The 17,963-nt window shown below is 43.7% G+C and overlaps 1 long non-coding RNA gene across 1 annotated transcript; it reads left to right on the top strand.

Moving 5' to 3' along the window:
• Positions 1-15,887: 15,887 nt before the first annotated feature.
• LOC134442445 (uncharacterized) lies at positions 15,888-16,912 on the top strand. The gene is made up of 3 exons (XR_010033379.1): positions 15,888-16,067; positions 16,158-16,219; positions 16,363-16,912. It is a non-coding gene; the product is annotated as an uncharacterized LOC134442445 (long non-coding RNA).
• Positions 16,913-17,963: the final 1,051 nt, after the last annotated feature.

Raw genomic sequence — 17,963 nt, forward strand, 5'->3', positions numbered from 1 at the left:
ACAGTATCAGACACTATCACAGAGCATCAGAAACATAATGACAGTAATCATCCATCTGCAAACAGTAAGACACTGCCTGCTGCTGCCATCACTGCTCCGGCAGTGACTACTGGGTTGCCCGGCCCCCCTCTACAGTCACACACGCACAATGGAACACACCAATAAGGAAAAGCATAAAGCTAGAAGAGGGACGATGTTAAAAAGTAATTTCAGAGTCCACTCTGCACCTGCACACCAACGGCAATGGTAACATTCTACTTCAAATTACGTTTTCTCAGTTTTTAGGCGAGAAGACAGCATTTTGGCGAGTTCCACTTGTGTTCAACAGCTGATTATGAAAGAATGGAAAGGGGTATAGACAAACTTTTTTTCTGATGACAGATGAGAGTCTAATCTGTGTTTTGATAGGGGTTGTTTGATCTGACGCGATTGCAGCAAGTAGGAAGTTTGCACTCAGTTCTGTTTTGAAATAATTGAATAGCTCTCACCACACGCAGACAGATACTCAACAACAACATAGCGCAGGCTTTTACGGTGTTGTCACAAGCGTCTGCCCCTTTCGCCCCCAACAGCTGTCTCTTCGCTTATTGGCTGTTTTCTGGGGAGGGTCGGCTGGCCACATCCTTCCGCTCAACATCGCTCCACAGAAAACAGGGGCCAGACTAGTAATGGAGCCGATAGGCTTGGCCTAATAAAGGTGGGGTTGAATGCTTGGCAAACAAGATGGACAGTTTTACCTAAGGTGACTTCTCAAGACATAAAAAACAATGCTTCCTGCTTAAACCAGCGAGTGAACTGCGTCAGAGCCATGTGGACTACACCCGCAATTCACATCAGCTAGATGAATGGCAAACAAGGTAGATTACCGACGGCATAGAGGAGGTCCAGTGCCCGAGCAGTTGCTCTGATGTGACTGCGATTGCTTAGAAAAAATGTTGTTCCCGCGATGACTTAACACCATGTGACATGACTGCGGCGCAGAGGTCACTCCCATATGCTGCGTCGTGGACAGAAATTAAGGTCATTCGAGATTCTGTAACGGCTACATGCGCATTTAGACAGCAATGCATTCTGGCAGCAAATGTTGCATGATGGTTAGATTTCTTATACCAATTTATACAATTTCAGTCATGCTGCGATGACGAGGTGACATGTCACATGGTGTCAAACTATCACGGGATGAATGCGACTGCAGTCAGATCTTGCAATCCCTGCAGTTGCTTATCCCTGTCAACACTCGTCTGCAGACCGCTTCCGAGGTCACGCTCCCATGAATTGGTTGGTCAACAACTCACTCACGTGTGTATATGAGTCTTGTCTCACACTCCTACACAAGTTTGCGCAGGTCCCTACTTCAGCTCCTCCTCTCCACCTGCCCCCCCCACACCTCACCCGTGATGTGTTTGTAGAGTAAACTGGTGCAAGCTCATCGTCTCGTTCATATTTGTGGCCGACTTGAAATGCACTGTATTTAATACCACCCACATCGTTACAACAAATTCTCACTCACATGTTTTGTCTCCATCGATTGACAAAATCAAAGTCGTATGAGCCTATTCTAACCAGGATGCTTCATGTGGGACACAGTGGGCATCCTCGCTGCCTAGCAAACTTGCTGCCTGGCAAAAAAAAATCTCCATCATGAACGACCTTAATCTTTTGACGGAAGTATGTAGGATGGCTCACGAGGCTAATTAAGAGTTGGAGCAACATCATGTTTGGATACTACAATGTTGATTTTTAGCCTCAATTTGACTATCAGAGTAATGAGGTGTCAAACTAAAGAAAATTGTAAGGTAATTGGTCTGGTGCCTGCCATAACTTTTTTATTCACCAGTGTGTGGCATGCTGGGTAGAGGGCAGTGACACCTGCTCAGCTCGGTTCAACCAGCTGAACATACAAGGGCTGTTTTTCGAACTGTTCCGTGCCATACTTGGCTAATTGAAAATCAATAAACGGTGGCCGAGAAGTGCAAGGCAGTACCCCACAATAAATAGATTACAGAACTAGAAAAGTGCTCAGAGACCACACCTCCGCCAAGGCAGGTCAGAATTAGATTGCGATTCTACAGCCTTTGTCAACATATTCCTAGTTTCAAAATGTCAAAATGACACATTCATGACAGTTCAGTCCTTTGTAAACCTTAAAGAATGGACTACCTAAAAGCCTATTTTAAAGGTGACTTTAAGAAGAAGACTCTGCCACTCTGACAACGACTTCATTGAGAAAGCAGTAGAAATGAAGCAGCGGTTCCTAGAATGGGACTATACATCTCAATGCGTGGATACAGCATATCAGAAAGCTCTTTCAAAGTCCAGAGTTGACCTTCTGAAAAAAGTGTTTTAAAAAAAGCTATTTTTCAGTTTCTTGTATTACCATCTACACTCCCCAGGCCCACATTATCAAAAAAAAAAACTGTTGAGAAACACTGGCATATTCTAACTACAGATCCACTCCACTCCTCTCTTTGTTCACAAAAGAGGACCAAACCTCCGCAATAAATTAATCAGAGCTAACATCTTGCCCCCTCTGTAACATGTGGGATGTGTAATCATAGGAATATGCACATAACATTGGGAGATTGGCCTTCTCCCTGTTTCTGTTTTTACATGTCTTACCTGTGGGTTGGCAGGGCAGGGTGCTAGGACCAAAGTGGGCAGTGAGGCATCCCTCACAGCAGCATAAATTGCACTTCTGTTTTGACCCAGGTAGCTAGGGTTTTGGGTCCCCTTTCCAGGAAAGGGACGATTAGGGACTGGTTGGTTGACACGGTGAGCCGCACGCAGTAGCCGCTGGACTGTGAATGGTCAGGAGTTGCCGGTAGGAAGTGACGGAGTAGGAAGTGTAGGATGGATGAATCTGAGCGCGGGGATGGTGAGGACGGGGGACCCAAGCGTAAAAAACCTAAAGGTAATTCGTATCATAGGATACATATGGAGTATATGGATTCATCGGTGAGGAAGGAAGCGTACAAGGTATTTATCAGTTTTGTAAATGAGGCAGAGTCGTTTGCGGGTTGGAGTCCTATTCATCTGACGCGACAGGTGCATCAAGAGTTGGGTGATGTTGTACGTGCGAGTAAAACTAGGGCTGGTGCACTTCTGGTAGAGTGTGTGGATGAACAACAACATTTGAAAGCATTGAACTTGACTACGTTTGGAGGGCAGAATGTGAAATGTGTGGCTGGCCGAGATAAGGACCTGATTAGAGGAGTGATAACTGGAATACCAGTTGGTGATACTGTGGAGGATCTGATGGCAAGTATTAGAGATGTGAAAGTAAAGGAGGCAAAGCGTCTGAAGATGAAGAGGGATGGTGTATTAAGCGACAGTTTGTCAGTGTTGCTAACGTTTGACGAATTTAGGCTCCTGCCAAAGGTTTACATTGGTTTCATGTGCTATGATGTTAGGGTGTACATCCCTCCTCCCTTAAGATGCTTTAAGTGTCAACGGTATGGGCACGTAGCGGCCGTACTGTATGTAAATGAAAGACGAGATGCAGAAAGTGCGGTGGTGAACACAGCTATGGAGAATGTGCAGAGGGGGTCACTCAAAAATGCTGTAATTGTGGTGGCAACCATAGTGCAGCATATGAAGGATGTGAGGTGTTTAAACGGATGAGAGAAGTGCAGAGAGTCAAGGTAGAGCAAGGAACGTCATATGCCGAAGCATTGAAGCGAGTTCCCAGACCAATACTAACACCTATGAGTGTTCCCACTAGGAAGGAGACAGAGTGCACGTCATGCAAAAAAAATGAAGATGATTCCCTTATTGTTAAGAAGTTGGACTTTGTGCTATTCATGACCGATGTTATTAATGGTACTGCTCAGTATAGAAGCAGGACCGACAGGATCAAGATTATTGTCAAATCGGCTAAAAGGTTTTTGAATATTGATGGCCTTGAATGGGAAGCTGTTGGTGAAGGGCTTAAGGAGCCGGCTGGCAGTGAAGTGAATGCATCACAATCATCATGCTTAGACGAATTAGTACAATTTTGATGGTCTTGCATATCCTCCAATGGAATGCAAGAAGTTTGATCGCTAAGGGGCCAAGAATTTAAGAAATATATTGAGGACTTAGAGGTAAGGTCTAGTATCATATGCATACAAGAGTCATGGCTGATCCCAAAGCTAGATAAAGGGGTTTGTTACAGTTCACAGAGGTAAAGAAAGAGGAAGACTTGGAATGTGTGATTATAGATGTCTGGACCAAAGAAGGGAAAGTGTCTATTATAAATTTCTATAACCCTTGCAGGCGAATGGAACTAGAGTCTCTTGAAGGAATTTGTACAGAAGTAGCAGGAAAAGCAATCTGGTGTGGGGATTTTAATGCGCATAGTACCTTGTGGGGTGAAAAAAATGATGTGAATGGGAATATACTGGAAGAGTTCATGGAGGAAGAAGGACTAGTCTGCCTAAATGATGGTTCATCCACAAGGGTGGACATCTGTAGAGGGACAGAATCATCAATAGACTTAACCATAGTATCAAGGAGCATAGCTGAAAAGTGTGAGTGGGGTGTTTTAAATGAAAGCACTATTGGAAGTGACCACTTCCCCATTAGGATTCAGGTTGGGGTGGAGGCGCAAAATGGAGGGGCTACAGTAGGGGGCAGATGGTTGCTAGAAAAAGCAGATTGGGACAAATACACAGAGCTGAGTGACGAGTTGCTATCATGGGTGGATGAGAATGGGAGTGTGGAAGAATTGTGTGGAGAAATTAACTCTTGTATAGTGTCTGCAGCAGTTGGAGCCATCCCCAAGTCTGAACCAAGGACTCTAAACAGGATAGTGCCATGGTGGACAAAAAAATGCCAGGAGGCAGTGAAGGAGAGGAACAGATTGTTTAGGAAGTTAAAGAGGTCTCATAACTTCCAATACCTGATCGAGTACAAAAAAGCGCAAGCCCTAGTGAGAAGAGCAGTGAAAAATGCAAAAAGGATGTACTGGAGGATTTTTGTGACTCTGTGGGTCGTACTACCCCCATAGAGAGAGTGTGGAATTCCATTAAGAAAATGAAAGGTATACAAAGGAGCTATGATTATCCCTTGATCAAAGATGGAGAAGAAGTGGCAGTAACAAGTCAAGACAAGGCAGAAGTCATAGCTAGAACCTTAGCTAAAGTGCACAGCTCGGATAACCTGAGGCAGGAAGAGAGGGAGGGCAGAGAAGAGACAACCTTACGATATGCTTGTGTAATTAACAGGGAGGACCAAACAGCAGGAAGGATGGATGCCTTGTTCACTTTAACAGAACTAGGTGCTAAGGAAAGTGAAGAAGTCTGTGCCAGGGGTGGACACAATATGCTATGATATGTTAAATAAGCTGGGCGACAAAGGGTAGGAAAAGCTCTTGCTTCTTTTTAACAGAATTTGGATAGAGGGAGTAATCCCTAGGGGGTGGAAAGAATCGCTAATAGTTCCCATCAGGAAGCCTGGGAAGGACCCCCATAACCCGAGTAGCTACAGGCCTATAGCCTTAACCTCCCAGGTGGGAAAAACCATGGAAAAGATGGTGAATGACAGGATGACTTACTGGGTGGAGACAGAGGGACTACTCCAAAGTTACCAGTGTGGGTTTAGGAGGGGTAGAGGCACTATGGACCCAGTTGTATGCCTGGAGGATGTGGTGAGAAAAGCTCAAGTTAACAAAGAGGCAGTGGTTGCAGTGTTCTTTGACATTGAGAAAGCGTATGATATGCTTTGGACAAGAGGGTTGATCATGAAATTACAACAGCTGGGGTTGAGGGGCAGGATGCTCCAATGGGTAGAAGCTTTCTTGAATGAAAGGCAACTAAGAGTCAGAGTCAATGGTGAGATAAGCTCCAGCTATACAGCAGACAATGACACTCCTCAGGGGAGCATAATTAGCCCCCTACTGTTCGATGTCATGATTGACCAGATGTTTAAAAATGTGCAGGGACCTGATGGGGTGGCATTGTTTGCTGATGATGGCGCCATGTGGAAGAAGGGGAGGAACATGGAGTACATTATGAGGAAAATGCAAGAAGCGGTAAATGGGTGTCCAACACAGCTTGTCGAGACACGCATCCGGTTTGACGTCAGACGCCGGTTGTCGCGCGAAACTTGAATCCTTTGGGATAGTTTGTTGTGGATATTTCCTTTCCCTTTGCATCGATTTCTTCACAAATGGGGAAAACAAAAAAGAGGAAGAAAACTCCGCTTGGTCCGGAAAAAGAGCCAGAGTCTTGTGAGGGAGAACTGAGTAGCTGTGAAATGGATGATGTGGATCTTCAGCAGGCAGTTAGCCAGCCAACGCAGGGACATGGCAGTGGAACAGTGGAGACGAGGGCCAGCGAAGGACAGGTAGGACCTACACAAGATAGAGAAGGAGCAACTGTGGAGATTAAAGTCATTTTGAGGTTTGGGGAGGAGGGAGGACTTAAATCCATGAACCCAGTCACTCTGACAAATGCTTTAAAGAAAGATGTGGGGGATATTATTCGGGGTGTGGTTCTGAATGATGGAAACCTGTTGGTGATATGCAGAGACAGGGGGCAAGGTGAGCGTGCATTTGGCTTAAAATCTATAGAACAACGGAAGGTCATTAGTGCAAGTTATGTGGGAGTGCGTGGTCGATCTCTTAAAGGGGTGATATGGGGAGTTCCATTGGAGATGTCTATGTTGGAGGTGGAGGCCAACTTACAGGGGGGGAAGCTGAGAGGGGTGAAGCGCATGCAAGCATTTCGTGGAGGTGAGAGGCGAGATTGTGAGGGTGTCCTGTTGGAGTTCGAGGAGGATATACTTCCAGTGAGGGTGTTTTTAGGTCTGGTGAGCTATACAGTACGCGAATATGTGCCCAATCCAGTGAGGTGTTTTAAGTGCCAAAGATTTGGGCACATAGCTAAGATGTGCAATGGAAAGCGCCGGTGCGCTAAGTGCGGTGAGGACCATGAGTATGCCGATTGTGGATGTGCTAAACCTGTGTGTTGCAATTGTGGTGGGGAGCATAGTGTGGCATTTCGGGGTTGCGAGGAATTGAAGAGGCAGAGGGAGATTCAACAGGTAAGGGCGCAGCACAAGATTACATACGCGGCGGCAGCTAGAATGGTTAAGCCAGTTAGGGGTGGTGAGGTCGTGACTGAGCGTAGCCAGAGACCTAGGTCAGATTCAGGTAAGTTAAGTCAAGTGGTCTCTGTCGATGTAAAGAAGTTGGTTACGTTTGTGGTGGCGGTAATTAATTCTACTATGGAAGTTAGATCTAAGTCAGAAAGGACTCAATTGATTGTGAAAGCTGCGATGTGTAATCTGGGGTTGACAGATTTGACATGGGAAGATGTGAGTAAGGAGTTGTACTATCAGGCTAGGTCAGAGAAGCCAGGTGGATAGATTAATGTTTAACATCCTTCAATGGAATGCCAGGAGCCTGCTTGCCAATGGGCAGGAGTTCAAGAAATTTATTGATGATCTTCCGTGTAAGCCAGATGTTGTGTGTGTTCAGGAGACTTGGTTGAGACCGCATTTGGATTTTAGAATTAGGGGATATGTGGCTGTTAGGTGTGACAGGGTGGGAGGGGGTGGTGGTGGTTGTGCTTCATTTATAAAGGAAGGTGTTTCATTCAAAGAGGTGGGTATAGGAAAGGATCAAGAGTATGTGTCTGTGGAGGTTTGGACTGAAGAGGGTAAATTGAGTGTCATTAATTACTACAATCCTTGTAATACTCTGGATTTGGATAAACTTTTGTCTCTGGAGGGTATTGGGGATAGTAGGGTGGTTTTTTGTGGTGATTTTAATGCACATAGCACTTTATGGGGGTGCACTAGAGACGAGCCAAATGGTAATGTGTTGGAACAGCTGATGGAGGAGAAAGGCCTTGTCTGTCTTAATGATGGAAGAGGAACTAGAATAGATGTGCGCACTGGAAATACTTCTGCTCTGGATTTAACGTTGGTAAGTAGCAACATTGCAAGTTTATGTGAATGGGAGGTGAGGGAAGACTCAACGGTAGGTAGTGACCATTTTCCCATAGTAAGTACTTTTTTTGTTTAGGGGGGTTGTAACCCAGGGGGCGGTTGGTAACAGATGGATATTTGATAAGGCTAACTGGAACCTCTTTAAATATACTGCTGAAATAGAATTGGATAAGATTGTGATTGATGACGATATTGAGGCATAATGAAATTAGGAAAGTTTTGATTGAGGCTGCAGAAGGCTGTATTCCAAAGAGTAGAGGTGGTGGTGGTGGTGGTGGAAGGAATAGGAAGTCTGTTCCATGGTGGACTGATGAATGCAGTGTAGCAATCAAAGAGAGGAATATAGCGCTGGATGTGTTAAGAGACACCTTGACTTTTGGAAATTTAGTGGCATATAAGAAGGCTAGGGCTACTGCACGAAGGGTTGTAAGACAGGCAAAGAGGGTAAGTTGGAGCAAGTTTTGTGATGGGATGGGGAGAACTACAGCTGTAGGGGAGGTTTGGGGTGCAATCAAAAGTATGAGGGGGATTCGTAGAGAGAGGCAATACCCTGTTCTTAAATCTAGAGATGAGGTGGCAGTAGCTGATGAGGAAAAGGCTGAAATGATAGCTAAGGCCCTGGTTAAAATACACAGCTCTGATAACTTGACAGTCTTAGGCAGGCGTGGACGGGAGGTAACAAAAGCAGCTTACCCAGATGTACTTAGGAGGAGGGAAGGAAGTGGAGGAGCGATGGATGCCCTATTTACCCGTGTGGAGGTGGAGAAGGCTATTGGGAGGTCTGGTAACTCAGCTCCTGGCAAAGATAATGTGTGTTATGCTATGCTTAAACAACTGGGGCCAATGGCAATGACTAAACTTGTTGGATTTTATAATAAGGTGTGGGAGCTGGGGATTTTACCAAAAAGCTGGAAAGAGGCAGTTATTGTCCCTATAAGAAAACCAGGTAAGGACCCGTCCAACCCGAGCAATTATAGGCCCATCGCCCTTACGTCACATATGGGGAAGGTAATGGAGAGAATGATTGCTGAAAGACTGATGTATCATATAGAAAGTAAAGGTAGCATGTCAATCCATCAAAGTGGTTTTAGAAAGGGGAGGGGAACTATGGACCCTGTTGTGTGTTTGGAGACGGATGTTCGGAAAGCTCAAGCTAACAAAGAGTCTGTTTTGGCTGTATTCCTTGACGTAGAGAAGGCGTACGATATGGTTTGGAAAGAGGGCTTGATGATCAAGTTAAGTGTCCTTGGTATATCAGGGCGTGTTTTTAATTGGATTAAGGATTTCTTATTTCACAGATTTATCCAGGTTAGGATAGGAGCGGCCTTGTCGGGTTATTACCCAGTGGAAAATGGGACTCCCCAAGGGAGTGTGATAAGTCCCCTGCTCTTCTCCATTATGATTGACGATGTTTTCAAGAAGGTTGAGGATGGCATTGGTCTCTCACTTTTCGCAGATGATGCTGCAGTATGGAAGCGGGGGAAAAATATTGGCCATATAGTGTTAAAAGTGCAGGGGGCAATCAATTCTGTGGAGAAATGGTCATACGCTTGGGGCTTTAAATTCTCTATAGAGAAAACTAAGATGTTGTTGTTTACAAGGAAGAGGAATATGAAAGTGACACTGAAAATGTATGAACAGGAAATTGAACAAGTCAAGGACTTTAAATTCTTAGGTGTGTGGATGGACTCTAAATTGACATGGAACTCTCATATCTCATATGTGGTCAAAAAATGTAAGGGTGTCTTAAATGTGATGCGTTGTCTTCGGGGGATGGATTGGGGGGCTAGTAAATCAGCCTTGAAGAAGATTTATATAGCCTTGATTAGATCCGTGCTGGATTATGGGTGTGTGGTTTATGACTCTGCGGCAGTGACGTCTCTTAAAAAGTTGGAGGTGATTCAGGCGCAGGCGCTAAGGCTGTGCTGCGGTGCATTTAGGACTTCCCCTGTTGCAGCCCTTCAGGTAGAAGTGGGAGAGATGCCACTAGCCCTGCGAAGGAAACAATTGATCATGCACTATTGGGTTAATCTCAAAGGGCACTTAGAGAATCTTAATCCTGCAGTTCATACTTTGCAGATGTGTTGGGAGAGTGAGCGGGGTAAACGGGAGTGCTTTGGTTGGAAAGGTAATAGGCTTGCAGATGTGATGCTTTTCGCTCAGATGCGGTTTTCCCCCATTGTGGCGTTGCCTGTAACTCCCCCATGGCTGTTTCCTCCAGTTAATGTGGACTTCAGTATCCTGGATAAGATGAGGTCACGCAAGCCACCCACTGATGTAACGCAGATTGTGGAGGATAAGCTAAGATTCATGTATGGCGGCTTTGTACCAGTGTTTACAGATGGTTCAAAGGACCCCGAATTGGGGTGCACTGGATTCGCGTTTGTCATCCCGTCTCTGCATATCGCTGTCAAAAAGAGGACTCCAGATAATTTATCCGTATTTACAGTAGAGTTGTTGGCAATTTTAGATGCTCTTCAGTGGCTGGAGAGTGCCAACATTAAAGAAGTAATTATATGCTCTGATTCATGCTCTGCCCTACAAGCAATCCAATCTTTCAGGTCTACTAGTAGACAAGATATAATTATTGAAGTCTATGAGAGCCTTTATAGGTCTCAACAAAATATGCGAGTCTCTTTTATGTGGGTTCCTGCTCACAGGGGTGTTGAGGGAAATGAGGAAGCTGACCAACTGGCTAAGCAGGCGGTGGTGGCAGACGTTCCAGATATGGAAGTAACTCTCAGTAGAGCGGAAAGCAAATCACTGATAAAAGATTATTTTATCAAGGAATGGCAGGGTGACTGGGAAAGGACTGTGAAGGGGAGGCATCTATTTGTTTTTCAGAAAACTGTGGGTTTAAAGGGAAGAGTAGCGATCAGAAGTACAAAGGAGGAAAGAGTTATCACTAGAATCAGGATAGGACACACTCAATTAAATAAGTCACTTCACATCATAGGGAAACACCCATCAGGTCTTTGTGAATGCTGCAGGAAAGAAGAGTCAGTGGAACATGCATTACTTCATTGTGATAAATATATTTCTCAGAGGAAGCCAATTCTTCAAGAGCTTAGGAATCAGGGTAAAGGCATCAGTCTGGTTAATTATGTCACTAGTGTTAGACAGAGTATTTTTTTCACCTTTTTAAAAGAAACAGGTTTATTTGACAGGATTTGAAACACTAGTAGGCCTACACTCACACACACGCAGACACAACGCACGCACGCACACACACACACACACACACACACACGCACACGCACACACAAGCACACACACACACGCACACACTTTTTTTTTCGTACTTTAGATTTAGGGAAAGTAGACTCTGGCTCTTTTAGGACAGTAGAGGGCGGACATGCGCCTGAACTGAGCGCTACTCGCCCATTAAACCCTCACAGAAGAAGAAGAAGAAGAAGCGGTAAATGAAGTACACCAATGGGCAATTCAATGGGGATTTAGGATCTCAGTAGAGAAGACAAAGGTGATGGTTTTTACAAGGGGAAGTGTTAAGCCTGAACTGAAAATCCTCCTGGCAGGGAGTGAACTGGAAAGAGTGAATGTGTTCAAGTACTTGGGGGTCTGGTTTGACAAGAAGTTGACCTGGGCCAGCCATATCCAGAAAATGGTGGACAAGTGAAAAAAGATTCTGAATGTCATGAGATGTCTCTTCAGAGTTGAATGAGGAGCTTCAAGGAGAGCACTGAGAACAATTTATACTGGTCTGAGGAGGTCAGTATTTGACTACGGATGCATAGCCTATGGGTCAGCTTCCCAGTCTATGCTGCACAAGCTGGAAGTGTTGCGTAATCAATCATTGAGAATATGCAGTGGAGCAGTGAAAACCTCACCAGTAAATGCTATGCAGGTAGAGGTGGGGGAGATGCCCCTGCATTTACGAAGGGAGCAGCTTGCCCTGGTATACTGGGTCAATCTCAGGGGGCAGGATGAAAGTCACATTGCGCAGACAGCCCTCACTCCATGCCAAGAGCGACTTCATGCGGGAGGGAGGAGCTTTGGGTGGACTGTCAAGGACAAAGTTGAGAGTATTGAGTTAAGTGGCCTGGATATTGCCCCCACAGTGTCTTACCCAACAGTTCCCCCCTGGACCTTAGAAGAGTTAAGAGTGGACTTTGCACTGCTTGAGGAAAGGCAAGAGAATGAGGTGGACAAATGGAGAGTAAGCGAGTATACAGCAGAGAACTACAAGCAGAGTATGATGTTGTACACTGATGCCTCAAAGGGCAAAGACAAAAAGGTGGGAGTGGCGCATGTGGTCCCTGAACTGGGGTTAGTCATATATAAGAGATTGTCAGATGACCTAGCTGTATATACAGCAGAACTGATAGCCATATGGTTTGCCCTGCTCTGGTTAGAGGGTAATGGCATGAGAGACAGGCAAATCGCCAAAACTGCATCGGACTCAAGTTCAGCCTTGGAGAGCATTCAGTGCTCACATTCGTCTTCCAGAAATGATATTCTAATTGAAATCCTCCAGCTGGCAAGTGCATTGCTTAAGGCAGGTTTTAAACTGTCCTTTGTATGGGTTTCCTGCACATATAGGGGTGGAAGGGAACGAACTGGCAGACAAATATGCCAAAAAGGCTGCATGCAAAGAGCAAATAGACGTTGACATAAAGTATAGTAAGGCAGAAGTCAAAAGCATAATTAAAGCGAGAGTTAATGGGAAATGGCAGCAGCTTTGGGAGAGTGGGCACACTGGGAGACATCTATTCAATATTCAGCCTGAAGTCAGTGATTTTTTTGGAGATGGGGGTACAGGACGAAGGGAAGTGGTGTTGGCCAGGCTGAGGATGGGGCACAGCAGGCTGAACAGTCTGGATAGAATGAACATGCTGATGGTAACTTGGAATTCTGTATGGGAAGCCCAGAAACCGTAGAGCATGCCCTGTTACACTGCAGGAAATACCAGCAAGAGAGACAGACGTTGATTGAGCAACTAGAGGCGAACAACACAACACTCAGCTTAAAAAATATATTACAAAGAAGCAATGGAAATATTTTATCCTTTTTGTTTACTTTTTTGAAAGATACAGGTCTAATTAGACGCATTTAATTTGTTTGTTTTGCTTAGAAAAGGCAACTGCTGTTCCACACTCCAGTCTGGCGGTGGCGGTAATACACTGAAGTCATTGTCAACCGCCAGTCAAATAAGAAGAAGAAGAAGAAGAAGAAGAAGCCAGGTAGCTAGACAATTAGACGCTAGGTTTGGCACCTGAGCTCGTTTGAGCTACCTGGCAATTGCTTGCCGTTTGTGCGCTGCTGGTTATCGTGGCAGTGGGGTTGGAGATTTGGTTGTGTGTGTCAACTTAAAGCCACTGGGCAAGGTAGGCTCTTCACTGGTTATAGTTTGTGATGAAAGTGCATACTAGTAGCTTGGTTAACGATTACTAATGGGATGCTGTTTGGTCTTAGCTCTGCTTGTGGGGTCCAGTGGAGATGAAGGACCTTTCAACTCCTAGCCCGCTCTGCCGTACCCACTGAGGTAAGACATCACTGGAGATGGCCTTGATGTGATGATGTGTGATGTGATAATTGTGTGAGGAGTATGATGTGTCCCTGATACTAATTCTGCCCTTATGACTTCTAGGGTTAGAGACGCATGTTACTGTTGGGGGCGGGGGGACACCGCCGTCTTTTCCCTGGTTTGTTTTGTTTTACTACGAGCTCGTTTAGTAAGCAGGAGGTAGTGAGTGGCTTGTTTTAGGCCTACGCAGGTGTGTACGTTTTCTCACTTTGTGCTGTCTGGCACGACTGGCTCCGGTCATCCACTCCTGGGGCCAGGAGTGAATCACCGGAGACCAGTTGGTTGGCTCGGTTTCATTGTGTAGACTTATTGTGGCGGGGTTGACCCACCTGAATTAGTGCATAATCTCTCATCGGAGTGGTTTGATTCCTGAATATCGCTTCACTGTGAAATATCTTGTGTGCTGTGATTTTCTTTCTCTTAAGTTTTTGAGTTATTTACTTTGGATTTATTTCTCAGTTTGGCGTTTTATTTAGGCCTCTATATTTTCCTTTGTTTTTAATTTGCTGTGTGGTTGTTTTTGTAGTCCACAGTGTTGTGATTGTTCATTTAAATATATATATTAGGCTAGGCCTTCTCGGTGGCATCAGGCCTCAGCCTTCTGGTTTACACATAACCATCGCCTACTACCTTGTGGAAGCTTGTGTGTGAATATCTAGTGAACTGTACTTGTCCTCCTACCTGCCTACCTGCACCCTTTTTAGAGAAAGACTTGATGTGCACTGAGAAAATAAAGAGAATCATATGTATTAACAGCTGTGTCCTCGTTCCTCATCCAGAACCTGTTGGGGGGGGGGTATTGTGTATTAACACCTGGGTTGTCTCACCCCTACCCGTTAACGAGACTGGCGTAGTCACCTTTTATAACCTAATCAAGCAAAGGTCTGAAATCTTAGGAAACTCCACTCTGCTACATTCAAAACAAACACTGTTAACTCCTATCAAGAAAGGGAATTATCGTTGTGGGAATTGTGCTCATTGTCATAGTTCAGTGAAAACAAATACATTAAAGCATCCTAGAACCGGTAAAAGCTTTGGAATCAGGGGAATAATATACAACTCAACATGCCCATGTGACAAAATTTATATTAGTAAAACCACCCGTCCTCTGAAACAAAGAAGGTGAACATAAGAGCTTCATCAGGAGAAAAGATGAAAATTATCCAGTGCCTGTCATTTGAATGATCTGTTACACCTTCTTTCTTCCCTTAGATTTCAAGGTATAGAGCAAGTAACCCTACACAGAGGAGGAGACATCGACAGGAAATTATGCCAAAGAGAACTTTTTTGGATATATACTTTAAATGCATTGCAACCATCAGGTCTAAACGAGGATTTTGACATGAGTGTGTTTATATAATTAAGAAATATGAATTTAATTTTGAACTGTTTGTGCTCTGATTTATGATGGTTAATGCCTGATGTCTGCAAAGCAGGACTTGTTCTTATTTTCTCTGTTTCATGTTTGTCTTTCACTACATTTCCCAGAATGCTTCACTGACTCAGAGTGCTGCACCACAGGTGCCACTAATGATGTATATTAACCACAAGCACTGTTTGTATGCACTCTGCCTAATGAAGGTCTAAGGACCGAAAGCTTGTAAGTCAAGAAAAGCTTCTTTGCACTAAAAAAGACCTGAAGTGTGGATTGTCTCCTTTTTATAATGGTATAGTACTGCAAAAAGCACAGTGTTCTAAAAATGTCAACACATTTTTTGCTGTATATTGGGGAAACTTAAACCGCAATTTAACGGTATAGTTTTGGTAACCACTATTACCATTAATTCACCGTAAAAATATCATATCGTGTTTTACCGTAATTGATTTAACGGTACTGTTCTGGCAACCACTGCTGCCATAATTTTACTGTAAAATGTAAAAAAAAAAAAAAAAAAGTCATTTAATTAACGGTACCATTTCAGCAACCGCAATTTTCCGTAAAATCATCAGATTTTTTTTTTACAGTGGTACAGTCCAAAGAGAGTGAAAGACATACAGAACCTCAGAGACAGTCATGAAAAAAACAACAACACCTGAAACGACTTAGTGACATCTGAACACAAATTCTCATGTTCACTGACCTGTAGGGGCAATAACCATCAGCAGCTCCAGCAACTTCTAAGATGACAAGCCAGACAATTGCAATGGCATGCCTGAATGACGCTCCAAACTTGAGAAAGCTCTGTTCTGGAGGCGGAATTCAACTTCAAACAGAAGGGACTGAAGATAATGGGATTCTGTGAACTGTGAATGAAAATTGTACAAAGAATCTCACTACTATATATACCTGTAATATTTAATCGTACTGAAATCTTATTTATTACCAAAAGCAGTTCATGTATCATCTTACATTACTCTTAGTTATAATTTTATTCCTTAGGTGTGCCTTTGTGTAGCAGTAGACAATCTCTGCCAGCTGTATTTTGCTGTGCTACTCTCAGCTGACTCTCCTAACAAGGTGGGCGGAGCAGTTTGTGCAATTAACCAATTTGGCCTTTGGTGGCAGCTTTTAAAAATCCCCTTGCCTGACAGCATAGTCTTGCTGCTGGTGTGCTTGTAGGTTGGGCACACGCCTGTGAGGCCACTTTGGGTAGGTTTCGTTTTGTCTTAATATGTTCATTTGTTAATTTTTGTGTTCTGATGTGTGTTTTGTGTATTGATGTTGTGCTTTTATTTGTAGCCACACATGTCTGTGCCACAGGCTAAGCTTTGGCCTTGACGTAGCCATGGCCGTACCTTCAGGTATGTCATTCCAACTTTATCCAATCCACATGTTAAATGTGGCTTTAATATCCATCTGTGTAGACATGTAGATGTTCCTAAGGGAATGCAGCCATATGCTAAGCTTGTCTGTGGACATAATGTGTGAGCTTTTTGTGTTGCAGGTAGCATGGCCTTTCCATCAGTGCTACCATTGGAGTAGGTTGTGCTGCTGTCTTGTCTTACCGATTTTGTTTCCTTTTTTTGGTTCTTTTGTCTTGTCTTGTAGTTAAGTTATCCTGTATTTTATTTTAACTAAGTTCAAGTGGTCTGTGGGCTTTGTGTGGCAGGAAAATGGACCTACATTAAAAGGATGGCTAGTCACTATTAGTGTGGTGCAACTGCACATTTTTGCTGTGGAATTCAAAGGGTTTGCTGTGGACACTTTCAGTCATTGATTGCTGTGTGTTTTTGTGCACTCTTTGTTTGTATGCCTCCTTAACTCAGTCCTGACCGAGCCAATGTAAACCTTGCCGGCATTTTAAGAAAAACTAACCAAAAAGAATAAATATCTTGAACCATTGTTTTGTTTCTTAGGCCTATGTTTAATAAAACTGCCATGGTGTCTGGAATTCATGTCTTCCTCATGTCTATTGGAACCTGTGTTGCCTGGTTTTAGTTATGGTAATTTCCTGGGTGTTAAACTAGCAAAATAACTTCCCAGGATGGCGTAGTCGTTGCACCTTCAATTTCTAGTCTTGTAACTTGGCCATGTTACATTAGGATAAATGTTGAAGGGGGGTGGGTTGGGGAGGGATTTGTATGTATTGATTTGTCCTCATGTCAGATGCGCCACTTACTAGAAGAATTCCCCCCCATGGGGGACAATGAAGACACTACTACTACTTCTACAACTTCACTCAATTTAATAATAAATATCAATGTAACAATGAACGGCCAAAGGATTGCTGACATTGATTGCCATGTGGATTCATGCTGGAATTTTGGACACCCATCACAAATATCACAAAGTTGGATTGAAAGTGTTATAAGGGAGTGATTTCTTTTTGACTAGGCAAACCTGCATATCCAGTTCACCGTTTATTACTACAAAAACAAGCTTGCAATAGTGAGCCACTGTATGCGTTATAGTCTTTAAAAACAACCCACCACTCATTCCCCTCATTCTTAGGATGCACATTGCAGCAAAGTGATGAAAGACAAATGAAAGCGTTGCATTCATGGTTTTGATCATGCGACAGATACAATATCACACAACATCATCATCAACGCAGTTCAGACAAAGGCAATTTTGTAACAATGAAGCCTGGAATCTTCAAGTGCTCTTCAGTGTGTAAATGTTGGCTGCTCTCAGTCACAACTGAATTGATGATGTAATAATGCTTTATGTAACTTCACAGACAATACTTTGTGCTATAAAAATGAAAACAAAATCTGTGTGCTTAAGTCAATTAGATTATTTATGTGACCACATATTGTGAAAGTGAAAACAAATTTATGTGACCACATATTGTGAAAGTAAAAGTGTGGGCAGGATCTCTGTTTGGAATGCTAAAACGAATGTTTCATATTTTAACACAGCAGGAGACATTCTAAAGGCAATTCAGTGCAACCAGGTGGACCAAGATAAGCAATAAAAAAAATCCTGGCGCAGTCCGTCTAATTATATGTTTTACGTTGTAGCCTCTTTGTGCAGATGGGCCTGCCAGCGGGCCCGTTCACTCTTTGCTGAAAAGATTAAACTACATCATAACAACAATGCTAT

The sequence above is a fragment of the Engraulis encrasicolus genome, unplaced genomic scaffold, assembly GCF_034702125.1.
Source record: "Engraulis encrasicolus isolate BLACKSEA-1 unplaced genomic scaffold, IST_EnEncr_1.0 scaffold_162_np1212, whole genome shotgun sequence".
NCBI lineage: Eukaryota > Metazoa > Chordata > Actinopteri > Clupeiformes > Engraulidae > Engraulis > Engraulis encrasicolus.